The sequence below is a fragment of the Polistes dominula genome, unplaced genomic scaffold (genome assembly GCF_049000335.1).
Source record: "Polistes dominula isolate Pdom_NZ unplaced genomic scaffold, Pdom_raw_medaka contig_83, whole genome shotgun sequence".
NCBI lineage: Eukaryota > Metazoa > Arthropoda > Insecta > Hymenoptera > Vespidae > Polistes > Polistes dominula.
Window position 1 is genome coordinate 1,541,540 of NW_028301032.1, and position 18,162 is coordinate 1,559,701.

At 31.8% G+C, this 18,162-nt stretch overlaps 1 long non-coding RNA gene across 1 annotated transcript; it reads left to right on the top strand.

The window, feature by feature from the left end:
• The first annotated feature begins 1,172 nt into the window (after positions 1-1,172).
• Positions 1,173-9,842, top strand: LOC149031896 (uncharacterized). The gene is made up of 5 exons (XR_016177176.1): positions 1,173-1,382; positions 1,604-1,745; positions 2,344-2,515; positions 7,955-8,157; positions 8,990-9,842. It is a non-coding gene; the product is annotated as an uncharacterized LOC149031896 (long non-coding RNA).
• Positions 9,843-18,162: the final 8,320 nt, after the last annotated feature.

The window sequence follows — 18,162 nt, forward strand, 5'->3', positions numbered from 1 at the left end:
GGTACGGAAAAGAAAAAAAATATATATATATATATACAAAAATATAGTGAGAAAGAGAAAGAAAGAGAAAATAAGAGAGAGAGAGAGTGGAAAAGGGTAGGAGAGTAGAGGCATTTGGCAAGATTTTTGCGCGTTCTTGCGAGTCTATAGTTCATTAGGGTGGAACCCTCTTTTGGGTGCTAAAGGACCGAACGGGGTTGCGTGGCAAAGATACCTGCAGAAGCGCGTAGCAGTTAATATTGTCTCCCAGGGGCATATTTTACCAGAGATACCATCTTCGGGATGCCTCGCTAAAAGCTACACATGTTTATCAGTATAATCCTCTCCCTCTCTCTCTCTCTCTCTCTCTCACTCTCTTTCTCTTTCTCTTTTCTTTTCTCATCTCTTTCCTTATCTTTTACTCTCTCTCTCTCTCTTTTACACTCTCTCAAGTAGAACTTTCTTTTCTCACTTTTCTCGTGGACATTTACATTTCTTAAAAAACCTTCTATTTTCCTATATTCCAAAAAAATAATAAATTAAATAAAATATAATCTATATATATATATAAATGTAGACACAATAAATGCAATTATTGATGCAAACCTGCAATTAACAACAATTGAGATCAGTGAGACCTTAAATTTATCAAATTTGACGTTTTATGCCCACTTGAAAGGCCTAGGTGGGCTTAGGTTTAACCTTAATTTCATTTCACAAAATAAAAACGAAATTACTTTCCAAACAATCCAATATTCTATTCATTGTTTTGAAATTTTGGGCAAAAACGTTGCATTCCCAATAAAGCTAGCTTCTTATTACATTAATTTATTTACAAAATAATTAATTAATTTAGAAAAACAAAGAAAAAGATGCAGATGACTGTCCAGTACCATCTGTTGGTCATAGATTTCGATAAGCGTGCGAAACATTTCAAGATAACCTAACATTTTCAGCTACTTATCTTTTATAAACGATAATTATTAAATAACACTTTCTTTTTAAAAAGTAATTCCCATTAGAAAATGATTTTAAACACAACAAATTATTTAATAATAAAATATATATAAATGTATATATAAAATGAACGACAAAATAAATGTTTTATGTTTCTAAGATAAAAGAAGCCTCTTCCGGTACTACGTGAGTCTTATATGTATTGAAATCTAGTATATATATGTGTACAGGGGTATACATAGAATGAAGGAGAAAGTAAAAGGGAAGATTCGTAGCAGAAGGTAAGAGAAGGGAATTATCGCAAGAGATACCACGCGCCTTCAACGTTCAGACACGCGCGTCACGTTCTGAAAATCGCTCGGCATTACTCTGCCTATCTATTGGCTTCTCGTCCGAGCAGAGAAAGATAATCACCTCGTCTTACTTCTTCGTCAGTTACTTTTGGCGTAAGTCCTCCTCCTTACACACGTGCGTGTGCCAATGAACACGTGTGCGGTTAAAGCATGATTCCAAGTATATACAGGGTACTACATGTAATAATACAATATTTTTTATATTATATTTATAATATATTTTGTTGTGATTAATTCTGATAAATTAATTGGACCCCTATTAGTTTTTTTTTTATTCTGATAAAGTTATCAACATTTGAACAAATGTTTTGTAGATAAGATAGATAAGAATATGGGTTGTATGCAATGAAAGGTTGTGATAGTTTGAAACACCCTATATATAAAAGGTATCGGTGATTTAACGAACGTCTTTTACCATGTGCACCACCAACTCGTCTACCGGACTGATGATACACCGTAAGTTGATGCGTACCTATCTTGTATCGAAGCACCCTTAGGGCCTCATTGAGATCAGACCTCCGGTAGCTACATATTTTTGATATATTATTTTCTCTCGATCGATTACCTTCATGGTAATGCTTATTAGACTTCTCATTTTTTATATTTCTCTTTCTTTCTTTCTTTCTTTTTAGTACGAGCTATTGGAATTTGCAATACAATTTAAATTTCTATCTATCACATAATTGTTCTATTAATTCTTCATTCTTTACTGGTTTCATCTTATATATTATTATTTTTTTTTTCATACAAAATATAGAGATTTACAATAAATATAATATCTATTACAAATAATTGTTCTATTAATTTTGTTTCATCGTCTTGCACATTACTTTAATTAAAAATAAAACAATATACAAACCATACTTTATTAATAAAAATACCAATAACTGATTTGATTTAAATCACACACTTATGCACTAACGCATGTATGTATGTACTTACGAAAAAAAAATATATATATATATGTCGAAGTACTCACTAACGTGACAGAGTTAAGTTCATTTGCATATTCAGTGTTACAACAATAAAGTGGCAGGTTAAACTTGTGTTTCAGGTAACGTTATAGGACCCTTTTCTACCTTTCGACAATATGGACCCCGTTTAACGTGACTCTCTTTCGATACGGGTCGTTCCTCCTTTCATACCTTTTCACTGAACGACCAACCAACCAACCAACCAACGCCACCGGGCATAGTCGCAAATTATCCAAGACACGGGGGATGGATGTGAGTGTACATTCTCCGTCGTAAATACCCACTTTCTTTATACAAAAAACATTATCTTTACGCACGCGAAAATCGTTCATAGCCTCTGAGAAAATTCCTCAAAGGTATACCCCCATATCCCCACCCTTTATCCCCACTAGCCCCCTGCCAACTTTAGCTTGATATCGAACCCAACGACTTTTTGAGGAATATTCTTCATTATAATGATTATGATCGCGAATTTCCACGCACTATAACATTTCGCATGATCATTTTATCCCCCTCCTCCTCACCATTTAAGTTTGATAATAATCGTGCATATCAATTTTTGTTTACAAATCTCGTACCTTTTTTTATATGATGCGTATCTTCATTTCATTTTTTTTTTCAATCTGAAGTATACACACATATTTATGTTCCCCCATATAAAATTAAAAGAAAATGTGTTTGATAGTTGGGTATATAATGCTTCATAAAATATTCACTGAAGTTAGTCTCACGTGGTAAATTAAATCGAGACGAGCTGTTGTTGTTGTTGTTGTTGTTGTTGGTTTATTTGATAGAAATTATTGAACAAAGTAAATACAATAGTAGTAGTAGGTGCTCGTAAGTCAAGTTTCTTACGTGACATCCGTGAGTTTCGTCACTTATTGTTAAGCATTCTAAGTTGAACAATGTACCATGGAAAGTCTAAGGTGTTGAGGTTAGGTTAGATGAAGTGAAGTGAGGTGAGGTGAAAAAGGGACCAATCGTTGTCGAGTTGAATCGCAATTCGTCGTCAACGTTGTCTCTTACATATCATGCGTGGGCGATAACGATTGTCTGCTGCTACATTGTATTTTTTTTTTGTTTCAACTTAGATATAATACCTAGGATATCTTAATAGAAGAAAAAAAAAACAAAAATGAAAATAGCTCGGGGTCCAACTTTAGCTCGAGGCCTAAATATTTTCAATTTAATCCTGTACACCTTTATTCATTGTCGGCTTTCTCCTATATCTGTGCATGTGTGTTGCATTTAACATTGTATTGGTGTATTACACAATTGTGACTAGTGTTGTTACACTCGAAACAAACTAAGAAAACCCCCATTTGATTTATTTATATTCAATTGGAAATCAAACTTCTTTATCGATTCTATTCTTAACTATAGTGCATTTGAACCGTAGAGAATCCCCCATAGTGTTGAACGATAATGATCTTTGAACAATTTGTAAATAGATAAGTAATAATAGGTAGTTCATTTTTTATTTTTAAAATAGTAGCTATTATTTAAAATTTATTAAAACTTTACTGATGGTTTTCTTTTTTCTTTTTTTTTTCATGGTGATACTTGTACGAGTGTGTGTTGTATTGGATAACAAAACGAAAGGCACGCGTCGACGGTTTTAAAACCGGTCCAGGGACGTGCGTCATGATTTTACACCTCCGCGAATCGAACGAGATCAGGATCGATGGCGTGTATCTACTAAAGAAAGAAAAAAGAAAAAAATAAAAAGAATTAAAAAAAAGAGAGAGACGTATATACTTGACACTTATAATCTTTCTATCTTTTTTTAGTTTTTATTTTTCTCTACTTCAGTATGTGGAACCTACTAGTTTTGAAAAAAGATTAAAATAAGTTTATTTATTGGATGAAATCAAAAGTTACTAGACAAGGATAAGAAAAAAATGATAAATCCTTGTCTAAAAAAAAAAAATGAAAAAAAATAGAAAAAAAATTACAAAACTGGTAATACTTGAGATGAGAATTAATTTCAATGAGGTTTTGCCGTAGGAAGATCATCAACACTTGATTTATTTTAAATTCCCCATCAAGACTTTTGGAAAATGATATTAATCCGGCAGTTGGCACGATTAACAAACAGTACGAAGAAATATCGTTTGCAATGACTTGCTAACATTTTTTCTTTTTTCTTTTTTTTTTTTTGTATTTTTATTTTTAAGTCTCGAATTTAACTCCTTAATCCGACATACAAACGAACTGGGGAGGGCTTATGTAAAGGACAGGGGAGGATTGTCCCTTTCTTCTCACCCACGAACATGAACGATAAGTATACTTCCTCTTTATTTTTTACCAATCTTTTTTTTAAATCTCTCCAACCCCTCCCAGCCCCTGAGGACCTTTTTTGATCTCTCACACGGCGCGAATTGGACCACCTCGAGTTGTTCTCTGTAATCGATCCTTCCCACCGTCGCCAAAGGGCCTATCGAAGGAAAGGTACTTTATCCTGTCGAATAAAAGATAACAAAAATAAATATCATGTGTGCAGATCACACGTGTTAGAAGTGAAACCTTCTTAAAACCTTCGCTTCGATAGAATCAGTCGAATGCAGAGTATCAGGAATAAGATAATTGTAGGGTTTATTTATTATTAAAAAAAACCAGCTTTACTTGTGAGAAACGTGGATAGTCTAGTGGCCAGTCGAAGAACTAACTTATATTTTAAAATGTGTGGATTGAGTTAATATGAGTTTACACTTCGTAGTATGCAGTTGAACACAAACACACAAATATACAACACTTAGTAGCCAGGAGTGGGGATTACGAAGCACTGCATAAAGAGGAGACCGAGATAATAAGAAACAAATGCATATCTGTCTTCTATCTCATTCTCTCTTAAGCTAAATCCTATAGATGTGCATATGTTTGTCTCGTTTTCTCTTTTTAGTAACGTAGTCGTTTCATCGTTTCGTTACCGTTACCATGGATTTTCGTTCACTTTTTTCAAATCACTCTCATTCTACAGAAGTTTTCAGTTTAATAATTATTTTCTATAGTGATCTTTGAAGATAAAATAAAATCTCATATTTAATAGTATATAACAACCATAAGTTCATATATGGGTGGAGGTGGGGTATATAGAAAGGTGTAAATCAAGAAAGTTATTTACATTTACTATGGAATCATGAATCTAGGACATAAAATGTTATTATTACGATGATCGGTAATGATCGTAATTAACCCATTATCTTGATCTATGGTCAAACGAAAGTGACCTTTAGATCAACGATTCCAATTCGCGAAAAGGTTTTATATGAACCGTGGTATATTATTTATTATTCTACTTAGCGTTTTTCCCACACATACTTACACAGACACAAGATAAATTTACTCGATCATATTCATATTGTACAGTTGTATGTGTGTGTTAACCGTGCCTTTTTTTTATCATTGGTGGCGGCGGATACGCGTGGGAAGGCAAAGGTTCGAGATAAGCACGAGTTTTGCGCCGATTTAATCGAATCTTAGTAGGTGTTGCATGTACACCGTAGCCCATTGTGTGTCCCTTCGATAGCCGATAATCCAATGACTGAAAGTTCATAGATAAGCTCGGAAGAATAAGCGCGTTAATGTCACCATGAGTATGCCATGGCTTTCTATCTTCGTTCAATATCGTGACAAGCATATATATATATATACATATGCATATATGTACGTATAAGTAAATGTAAACAAACTTGATCGAGTTTAAACATGTTTTTTTCTATTTTATTTTTTTGTGTATAGAAAAGATATTTTTAAAGTTACTTTCCTTATACAGTTAAAAGGTGAAACATATATATGTATGTGAATTAAATAATAATTTTACTAATATAATTTTACTTAATTTTAAAGGTAACAATAATATTACCAAACCATTTTCGAACACGTTTAAAACCATATATATATAATATTTTAGTTTACTATGAGTCGCATCATATATTATACAATATATATAGATTGCAATAAAAGGGTATGCAATCTTCTCGTACTACACGCCTCCACTTCGTGCACTAGGCGCATTACGCACCTTGTAATTTCGTCCAATTAAAAGTGGCCGATAGCGTTCCTCTCATACATACTGTATATATATATATATATATCTATATATATATATCAGACTTATGCTTAAGCTGGACTACTGCTATTATACTACTGCTATTAGTACTAGTACAGACACATTCCTATCAGCGCCGATAATTGCGGCGTTCCTCGTTGCGAGAAAAATTAGTAGAAGGTGGTGGTGGTGGTGGTAGTAGGAGGAATATGAAGGGGTGGAGAAGGAAGGAAAAATTTATTACACAGGAACGAAGGCGAGAACACCGACGTTTGACCTATTCGCGATATATAAAACAAAATAACCCTGCAATAATCTAATTTTTAAAGTCGATTAAATTTCTCATCTCTATCTAACTCTTATCATCTTTTATATCGAGCTAAAAAATTGTAAAAAATGTATTATTATTTTTGCAAAAATATAAATACAAAATTATATATATTATTTTTTAAAAGAATGAGTCATAGAACGTATACTACATGGTTTTAAATGACTATAGCAAGTGTTTATTGCAGTAGCCTAATAAAGAAAGAGGCTCTTTTAGGAGGCTCTTTTACTTACTATATAATATGTCAATAAAACGTAAAATAACTTTTGAATCTGGTAAAAATTTTATATTATTAATATTATAATGATAATATTATAGCAAATAAACCTTACAATTATCCTACACCTGATATTCATCATTCGTCTCATTCTCTCGAAACTTAGTTTTTTGAAGGTTTCACTTCTAATACTTGTGATCTGTACACATGTTGTTTTTATTACAGTGAGATATTAAATCTTATTTTTTCGTTACATTTGTATATTATATTTCAAATCTATTTGAAAAAAATTAAAAATAAATTGATGATATTATTGACAATGTTTTTTACGAACTATTTAAAAATTGTATATTACTAGAGCCTAATTATTTTTCATTTTTTTATCATAAAGTATATAGCATTGGTAGTTGGGTATGTATAAAGTGCACGTAATGCTCATTAATAACGCGATTATTAGGCGCCGCGCCAGGTTGCTCTAACCTAATTGGCATGGACAATCGGCTACGCCATGAGCCGTTTCGTGTGCCGATGAATTTATCTTCTTTCCTTGCTAACACCAATGCTTTAACTATAATTCTCTCTCTCTCTCTCTCTCTCTCTATCTATCTATCTCTCTCTATACTACAGAGTTTTCCTTCATTATTTCAACCACCACCACCATTACCACCATCATCACACATTTTTGTCTCATTTCTAATTCAACATTGATATAAATTCTTGACTCGTCTGGAAATTCCTTGATTTCACACCCACGTGCTGACTGATATACGAACACCATAAGTTTTGTTATATTTTATTCAAAAAACATATCTATATCCACTTAAGTGTTTTTTACGTAAAAAAAAAAAAAAAAAAAATAAATTGTGTAAATCTGATACCTAAATGATTTTTGATCAAAAATATAAACTAACCGTGGTGGTAATGAGATTAGGTACGATATGAAAATATATAATACAGAATGCATGTATAAGTATGTATTTAAAGTATATTAGAGGACTAGGGGGAGGAAATGGGGGGGGGAGTTTAGCAAAGTATTTATGTGCGTGAAGTCCCGGAAAACATATCCATGGATCATCGTTTTTGCGTCGGTTAAAGGTGGATTGAAGACAAGAACCGGTGCCGGTATAAATCCCTCGAGACTTTCATTGAACGTAATTGGATCTCAGCCAATCGTTAGAGAGAGAAAGAGAGATAGAGAGAACTCTACAACGGTATGAGCAAAAGTTTTCCTTCCGTCAAAATTGAACAGCCGCCAGGAATTGAAAGATAGGAAGAAGGGCAAGGGGAGGGGGTGGAAGGTAAGCTCGTATCTTTCGAATCTTTGAAAATTTGTTTAAGGATTTCTATGTGTGTGAGAATTCAATGTAGATTAATCATTCATTTTTATTTTTATTTTTTTTTATTTATGTTTTGCATATTGTACACTCAAACAAAAATTTATTTGAAGATTTGAGAATCGATTATAATTGAACACACTTAGAAAATCTAATAAATTAAGTTGGTATAATAAATTTTGTAAAAGTGTCTTATGTATATAAAAAAAAAAATGTATATTCTGTTGAACGGTTGGTAACGTTGCAATGTTATCGGTATCTTATGGTTAGATATATATTAGAATTGTGGAGCACGTCTACGTTCTTTCAAGTCACGTATACTTCGTCTAATAATCGGCCGATCGTGCAACGTCACCCAAAGATACACGCCCTGTTGTTGCACTACTGCAAATGCGTATAGTGATTTGCATACAATCGTTCTACACCAATCTTTCCTCTCTCTCTCTCATGATCTAACGTATAGTTTTGCACGTTTTCCTGCCCTTTTACTATCTATCTATATATATATATATATATATATATGTAAGAACGGTGTGTAATATTTTTCAACGTTTTAACACCAACCCACGAATGGAATTAATACTTTAATGTAATACGTTTAATCCGGAAACCAACAATCCTACTTTGACTCCTACATCTTCTTCTTTTTCAAGTGAAAACTTCTTTAGATTGGATGCGATTTGAAAAATTGAAACGTAGTGCGGCAAATGTGGAGGCCGTATTATTTTAAACGAGTATGATTTAATGGATAATTTTAATTATTATTTTTTTATTTTTATTTTTTTTTATTTTTTAGGTAATTACGATCCCAAGGAACGACGTGACACCAGCCAGCTAAAAGCATCCGTTAGGTTCCTGGTGAAATATCGATCTGTCCGATCGCAAGGGTCCGGTAAATTTTGGGAAGACCGAAAATTCATACCAGGGGTAGGAAGAAAGTGAACAAGAACTAAAAAAAAAAAATAAAGGGTTGGGTCGATCTTCGTTAAAACACGAAGGAAAACAGTTTATCCAGCAATAAATCTATATGGCGGACGTTGATTACTTTCATAAATCGAACTACTTATTAAATCAATTAAATCAATTTATTAATGTTGACGCCAATGAGAATCTCGCCGACGATTATACGAAATCGATCATTTCTTTTTCTTTTCTTGATTGATTTATCGGAACTTAATCAATTTCACGTTTTTAAACTTTCGCATGAATAAGTAATAATTTTTTTTTTTTTAGTCGAAGTTAAACGCCCACTTGGAATAATCAACGATAAAATCGTGACACACCATTTTTTTTTTTTTTTGACATTTGCCTTAAGTTTTGTATTTATTATTTCTTTTTTTTACAAGATCAACTTAAATATTACATTTAATTCATTACACAACATTGGTAAAAATGCATTGAATATTATCCATTTCAAGACTGTTTTACTCGTTCCTTTAGATAATTAGTATCATTAAACAGTTGTTTTTAATTATATACACAGTATAGAATAGTTTAAAGTGTTCGAAACAATAATTTAGGAAGATTTTAAAAAGCATGCAAAACAGCCTACCGGCGTCTATAGGCGGCATCAAAGAAAATCTTCCAGAGCCTACTGTTGATCACTGAGGGGACTCAAATTATGCTCTACAGGTGTATAAAGGTTTAGGGATTCTACCAATACCAGGTAGTGGTATCTACATAAATTTTTTATATGTTTAGTTAATCTTCAAATTAAGCATAATTTTACTATTTTTTGCTTCCATTTCAAAACTGTTTTCCTATACGTAGTTGGTATCATTAAAAATAGTTTTTAATTATACAGTTTGATTAACCAGCTTCATACAACTTTATCATACTTTTGGATTTATTTGGATACCAAGTGCTCCTGAATCATCCTGTATATATATATATATATATATATCCATTAAATAGGATTGAAACATAACTCTTCAGTGCAAATTGGAAAAGTCATTTTCCATTTTTGAGATTCACATTGATCGTGATATACACCATTGATCTTTCTTTCTTTCTTTTCCATAAATATTCTAAGACGTTCAGGATAAACTATACTTCGTAATAGAGAAAGCTGGTTAAGGAAACTACCACCTAGCACTTTCTTTTGTCGGCAAGATCATTCTTATATGTATCACTCATGGAATGTAGAATCGTAGATCCATGAGACACCGTCGTCAGCCTTTCCATAAATGGAAACCATGAACATATTACTAGTGACAGTCGAGTTCTCGCATTGCATCGTAGTGCAATCAAGATCCTTACGTGTTTCTCTATGAAGAGTATATACCATAGATTATATATCATTGATTTAAACACCATCAATAGGTGTCTTTTTAGTAACAGCATGTATATATTTCTTTTACTTTGAATTACCATTCGTATAAAAGTATAATCCTATTAATTAATTCTATTTCAAACTAGTTTCTTCAGATATTATCAATCCTAATCGTATCAATTTTCTATCATCTTGAACCTTGTTAACAATTTTTTTTTTATTTTTATCTGCAATTCTAATTTACTTTGCGAATAAATGCACATATTTTGTTGTTTTTCAAAAGTACGGTTATGATTGATGGAGAGAATATCAAATGGTTTCTATTATGAGTTTAGTTGTTGATCTAAAATATATTCTAATACAAAACATTTGGAAATTTTCATAAATTGTTTGAGTTAATTCAACTGAAATATATTTTATAGATTGACCTAAACCATCTGGACATTTTATAGATTGACCACACAATGTATAATCGTAATATATTATACTGAATTTTTAGTGACAACCTAAATAAGGTTTGAAATACATACATTGATCGTAAATGTATACAGGTACGTTATTATATCAACATTAATCTTGTTCGAATATCATCGATCCTTTTATCGTTTGAAAATAACGACACCGGCGTTTAGTATACTCTTTACAGCTTTACCAAAACGATCGTCGTCGTCATCCTCGCAGTTGGAAGTTGCGATTCGTGTCGATGACTATCTGAATGGCACCCGACTGTCTTCGAGAGCTCCAATTTGTTCCCAGTGCAAACGATTGCCACCTCAAGTTGGACCTCCCGTCGACATCGACTACTTAAGTCATGTTCAAACGTCCTAAGTTAAATCTCAACGACGTTTCAAGCATCCTACCTACCTTTCTATAACAGTTTTTTTTTTTTTTTTTTTTTTTTTTTATTGCAAACTGCATAAACGTTTTACTACCAGAACAATTGTTTTACAAAATATTCAACTCTCGTGTTAACTAATTTCAATGGTCTTTTTTTTTATTTATTTTTTATTTCAAACTTTATAAACATTTTACTGCATGAACAATTGTTTTACAAAATATTCAACTTGCCCATAAACTAATTTCATTTTATTTTTGTTTTTTTAACTTACATTAAAATACCTTTCATGCTTATCAATTTAGGTCATTTATTACACGCGATGAATGAAATTTTAATAGAAAATACAAATTAAAAATATATTATCCATATAGTTTGATAAATAGTTCATAAAATAAATAAAAATATAAAAAAAAACACTTGTCAATTTAGATAATTAATTAAGTGATAATCAAAGAAAATTTTCTAATGGAAATCGTTGTATGTATCAGTTCGAAAATAATGATCGTTGTGTACGCACCTTTAATCTGCAAAACTCCTGCCAACTCCGCGGGATGCCATGCCTCGAGTCAAGCATTCCTGACACCCTGAAGTGGCTGTCGGAACCAGAAATGGAAAGAGAGAGAAAGAGATACAAGTATAAGGGGAAAATGGGGGTGGGAGGGAGTTAAACCGAGAAATAGAAGAGATATTTCGAGTTTCGTGATAATAATAAAAAAAAAAAAAACTTATATATAAAAAAATAAAGAAAAAACAATAAATTTTTATTTATTGTATCTATCATCGAAGGTTGGAAAGGAAAATACTCATACACCCTTGTTAACACTGTCAAAATCAATCAAAATATGTGAGACATGTGAGATAATACGTTTCTTATCAACATCGTTGCAAAGATTGGACCATCAAAGTAACTTCTGACTGTTTTTTTTTTTTTAAGATAAAACATCTTAATCTTCAATTTTATGTTTTTTTCAATACTTTGTGTAACACACACACACACACACACAACAATGTTTGTTAAATAATTATCTAACCCTTTTTAATGTTTCAATAGATTGTTTAATTTGCTTACGCTTGATAAAAATGATTCTAAATCAAATTAGGTGACCCGTTCTGACGATCAATATGAAATTTCGTGAGAAATGTACTTAGGAAAATTTAATTGTGTACACCTACCCACCCTATTAAGTAACACCCACCCTTATTAACCCTTTCTTAATTTCCCTTTTATTTTATTGTCCCTTTTTTTCTCTCTTTCTCTTGAAAACCCTGACGTAACCCTGACGTAACACCGTAATGCACAAAGAACCACAGAAATGGTATTAAAAAGAAACGAGTCATTTGGATTTTATCCCACGGATAAAAATATTTCTCACGTTAAAATATTAAATAAAAAAATGTTTCTCATGTGTCAATATCCTCCCCCTCTCTTATGCATAAATTTGTATTTTTTTTTGTATTTTATATTTTGTTTTTTCCTTCCACTTTTGCTCGAGTACAACCCAACATTCGACGTTTCGCAAGCGAACAAACCAAGAAGAAGAAGAAGAAGAAGAAGGAAGATTCTTGATAAATGAACGAGTTATCGATAAGAAAAGAGAGAAAGAGAGAGAGAGAAAGAGAGAGATGATGATGAGGCAGCAGCAACAGGCATAGCACCGACGTCGGCTTAATACACCCGAAGTAGAAGTTTTATCTGACCGCGAAATCTTTGGGCCGTCCGGTTTACTTTATAACGAACGACATAATCGCGAAATAAAACGTCCTCGAGTCGTTGCAATAAATCAAACGTAATTTATATATCGCGAAGTGACCGAAATCTCGAGAGATAGAAGGATGAGAAAGAGAATCCTGCCGGATATATAGTTCTCTTACATTTTACACGCTAAAAATTCACGAACGTTTGCCTTTTTTTCTTTTCTTCTTCCCCCACCAACTCCCCTGTCCCCACTCATTTTCATTTTCTTCTTTTATTTCATATTTTATTGTCAATTTCTTTCCGAAGACGAAAAAGGATGACAATGTTAGTTAAGTTTGTTTGATATAAAATTTAGCATTTTTTTTTTAAATCTCCCCACTCTCACGCTCCTTTCCCCACTCCTACGCTCCTTCCCCCACTCATTCTCGTTTTCTTCTTTTTCTTTTTGTTTAATTTTGTTTTTTTTCATTGCGTCAATCTCTTTTCGATGAGGAAAGGGATGCAAATGTTAATTAAATTCGTTTAATACACTACTTAGCATTTTTCTAAGAAACTTCCCCCACCCCTACTCCCACGCTCCTTCCCCACTTATTCTTGTTTTCCTCGTTTATTTTATTTTCTTTTATTTTTTCTTTTGCGTCAATCTCTTTTCTATGAGGAAAAGGATAAAAAAGTTAAGTTAATGTGATTTGATGCACCATTTAGCATTTCTGTAAGAAACTTTCCCGCACTCTTTTAAAAAATTTCAATGGTGATGTATAATTAGTTGAAATTAAAACCAGTAAAGGATATTTTAAAGTGGATATCGAGATATTAATACTAACTTGGTAAGTGTCCCATAGCTAAATATATAATTTTTGGCATGTTTCCAACCCAAACCTTTACCCCACCTTCCCTCTCTTTGGCCAGTTTTATCTCACGGTGGTTATATGTTTTACTCGATAATTAGAAATCGTCGATCTCTTCGTAAAGGTTTTCGTAGTAGCATATCGGTTAGACTACTACGACAACCACGACGACAACGACGTGGAGGACGAGGACGATAAGTTTTAATTGGCCCTCGCCAAGTGTGTACATAATACGTCTCCTCAACTTGTGCTACGTACTTTCAACATTCCATAGGGACAGCCGCGAGGCACCCAGATATCTTAAACAAATCGGTTCGAGTTTCTCTTCTACTCTTCTCCTTCGTTTCTTCTTCTTCTTCTTCTTCTTCTTCTTCCTCTTCTTCCTCTTCTTCTTCTTCTGTTTTTTTGTTCTTGTCTTCTACTATCTCTATCTCTCTCTCTCTCTCTCTCTTTCTTTTACTACTCACACAACGTAGTAGGTTTTCTTCTTTTTAGTTTAGTTTTTTCTCCCCACCTAACTCCAGCCCCTTCCCCCACCACCACCACCACCACCTTCTACTCACGGTGGATTCAAGATCTTGCTTTCTCGCAGCAACTCATTAGCACTGCCAACTTGAGAATCTTCCAAAGAGGTACCAACCGTGGAATCGAGATCTTCGATCCTTAAAACCTTCGTCAAGGATATCTCTACCGGCAAAAGTAAAAAAAGATAAAAATAGGATGAGAGGTGTGAGAAAACTTCCTTTTTGTTTTTTGTATCTTCACGTTTCGAAAGGATTCTTTCCTTTTTTTTTTTTTAAACACACACACACATATAGCAATTTATCATTAGATGTTAATTTTCGTTTCCAATTAGTTTAACAATTACCAATTATTACTTTATTATTACAACGATTAAATCTTTATCGATTTGTTTTATTAAACACACATACACATACTTTGAGTGCACATTTATTTAAAAATTAATTTAAAATATTATAATAATAATATAAAAAATTACACATTACTTTAAAATAAAGCAGAATGAACTAATTAAATTTCGTCACAGTTTCAATGACTTATCAGTGTGTCTGAAACAATGCAAAACAAACAAATGTATGACGTACTGATACTTCAAATGTAATCAAAGGTTTAAACATTTAATATTGAAACAACAAAATAAAAAACTCGATCTAATGGGCTAAATATGAAGGAAGTTCGCCCTTTGGTGACGGCTTGGATGGGTTATAGTAGGGTTGGTAGTTGATAGCTGAAAAAGCATCTGTTAGCGCCTGGCATTCACATGTAAATCAAGTTACAATCCAAGTGCAAGAGAATGAGTGAGAAGAAAAAATAAAAAAATATAAAAAAAAAATGCAAAGATAGTCTCGAGAGAAAAGGGCACGGCCGAACCTGTCGTACGCGAAGGCTCACACGAACGAACTCCTCAAAAAAAAAAAAAAAATAAATAAATAAAAAAGGAATTAGAAAAGGGTAGAAGTAAGAAGGAAGAAGATGAGGGTCTGACTAAAAGGGCGCGTAGGTGAATATATGAACATATGCAGAAAATAGAATGAGTTGAAGTGAAAGAATTGAATGAATGAAAGAATGAGATAGATAGATTTATATGTGTGTGTTTCCTTTGAGTTTTAGAGTAAGAAAGACAGAGATAGAGAAAGTTTACTTTAGACATGACACACACACAGATACATATACACACACACACGTGATCTGTCTGTCGGGTCTTCAAACTTGATTTCCATGAAAGTTTTATCGATCTACCACGTCGATCGACTGTTCATGGGTTTCGATCGACAGGTGTTCCGATAAGGAATTAACTTATGAATTTAAATCCCAATGGTTATGGACTAACCTTTTTATATATTCACTATTACTTCTACCTTTTCCCTTTTTTTTTTTTTATTTTTTATTTTTCTTTATTTCTCTTTTGTATTATAGACGTTTTAATTGTAATGTATTTGTACTTAGGTATGAAAGATAATTGACAATATTTTGACTTAGGGTGATAGAAACTTTACTTTACTTTAATATATTAACACTATGGTGTGTCCCAGTGGCTCCACATTGGTGCCATATGAAAACTATCGGCTAAGTACCGGTGATTCCACATTGGTGCCATTCGGAAATTATCGTGCAAGTGTTAAAGTACACTTTAATTTTTTCTCTAATTTTATAATACGAGATTATTCAATTTAAATCTATAATTAATTAAAACACTATCATGTAATAATATTGAAATTATTTCACATGAGAAAAGTCAAATTCTTATGGTGTCCGGGTGGTTGGTTGGTATTAAAATGTTGAAGATGAATTAAAGTTTTTTTTTTGTGTGTATAACACACGAGTAGAATGGTTCATCGAACTTCGAGGCTATCAATCATCGAGACGATGAAGCATAATCATTGAAGTTTCATTAGAGCAACATGAAAGTACTCTCACGAACACATGAGGTTTTTTTTTTCTTACTCTTTCTCTCTCTCTCTCTCTCTCTCTGTCTCTCCTACGCTTGACTCGCTTCTTTAATTTATAATATTTATAATTCCGTGACTCTTAAAGTTATCGATCATCGCTCTCATTCACCTTGATAATAATTAGTATTTTTAATTTGTTCAAAAAATAATAATTTACTTATTTTTTTTTATTATTTTAAATTTGTATTAACCCCATACGTACGTAAAAAAATATTTAATTATAATAATTAATATTTTTAATTTATTATATTCAATATTATTGTATATTTGTATAATTGTTTAATTTTTATATTCAATTAAATATAATTATATATATATATATATATATATATATATATATATATATATATATATATTTATAATATAAATATATAATTATAATTACAATTTTAATTTATAATATTTATTAATATTAATTAAATATTAATTGAATATACGAATTATACAATTATACAAATATATACAATAAATAACTGAATAAATTATGTTTGTTGAAAAAAAAAATAAATCTATATGAAGTATCAAATTAAATATAAAAATATAAAAATATAAAAATATAAAAATAATTTTCATGTTTTTTTGAGTATCTTTTATTTCTAGTTTAATGCTTGTAAAAATGAATGCAGTTAAGAGATATAGCATATAATTAAACGTTTCGCTATATTTAAATAAAACGGTGTATCATAGCATCTTTCCGTTTGAAAACTTCCTAATATCGTTACGCGTTAACTTCAACACGATAATAATAATAATTAGAATTTCTCGTTTATCGCTATAGTATCCGGAATACTTTATGTTCACGTGTCGCAATAGATTTGAAGATTATATTTTACATCCTGCATTAAGATGCATGCACACGCTCATGTTTCAGTAATTTGTTATATTTAATGATACTCCCATTATAAAGCAGATAATTTTGATATCATTTTTAAATGTAATTCAAAATCCAAATTTTCAATAACAAACAATTTTAATAATCTGACAATGAAACTTCAAAATTAATATTAATTTTATTTATTATTATTCAAAATCTTCAATTTTAATAATTATAGTTATTAAATAAAATTTAATTTTATAAATAAATATCTTTAATAATAATAATAATAATAATAATAATAATAATAGTAATTTATTTATATTTTATAATTAAATTTAATCAATAACGTTTATGTGATTATTTTTATAAATAATAAATTGATGTCCATATTACAATGATTCCCATACAAAAGAGATCCCTTTAGAAGGGTACATATATATATATATATATATAGATGTAATTGAAGACTTCAGTTCATTGATAGGGATTCTTGAATCAAAGTTAACCCCCTTCCCCCCTTTTCTTGGCAATTACTATGTTTGAATCAAGTTTCATGATTTTATTTTTCATTCACGCTAGCCTGAAACGTGTGTTGCGCGGGTGAAATAAATTGCAAAGTAAAAAGAAAAATTAAAAAAAAAAAAAAAGAGAAAAGGTGGAAGATGGGAAAGAGGAAGGGGGTAGAAAAAGGTGGAGATGTGATGCGCCCATATCACCCGCGCACGAGCATCGTGTATTACAAGAAACGTGCGCCGCCGTTCATTCGTGCTTCACCGAGGATAAGTGGTGTATGATTTGGCGATGATTGATGGGGTCATAGGTCAAAGTGATCAGCGGCGCTCCAGGCGCCGTAACTCACCTGACTCTTCCTTCCTCTCTCGACTTGAAACTCACGAAATACCGGGGGCCCCCCGTGTAATACGCGGGGCCTTATATTCTTCCTACTTTTTTTTCTTACATCATTTTTTTTTTTTTTTTTTTTAATACCCTATACTTGCCAAACACATTCTACCATGTATATTATATA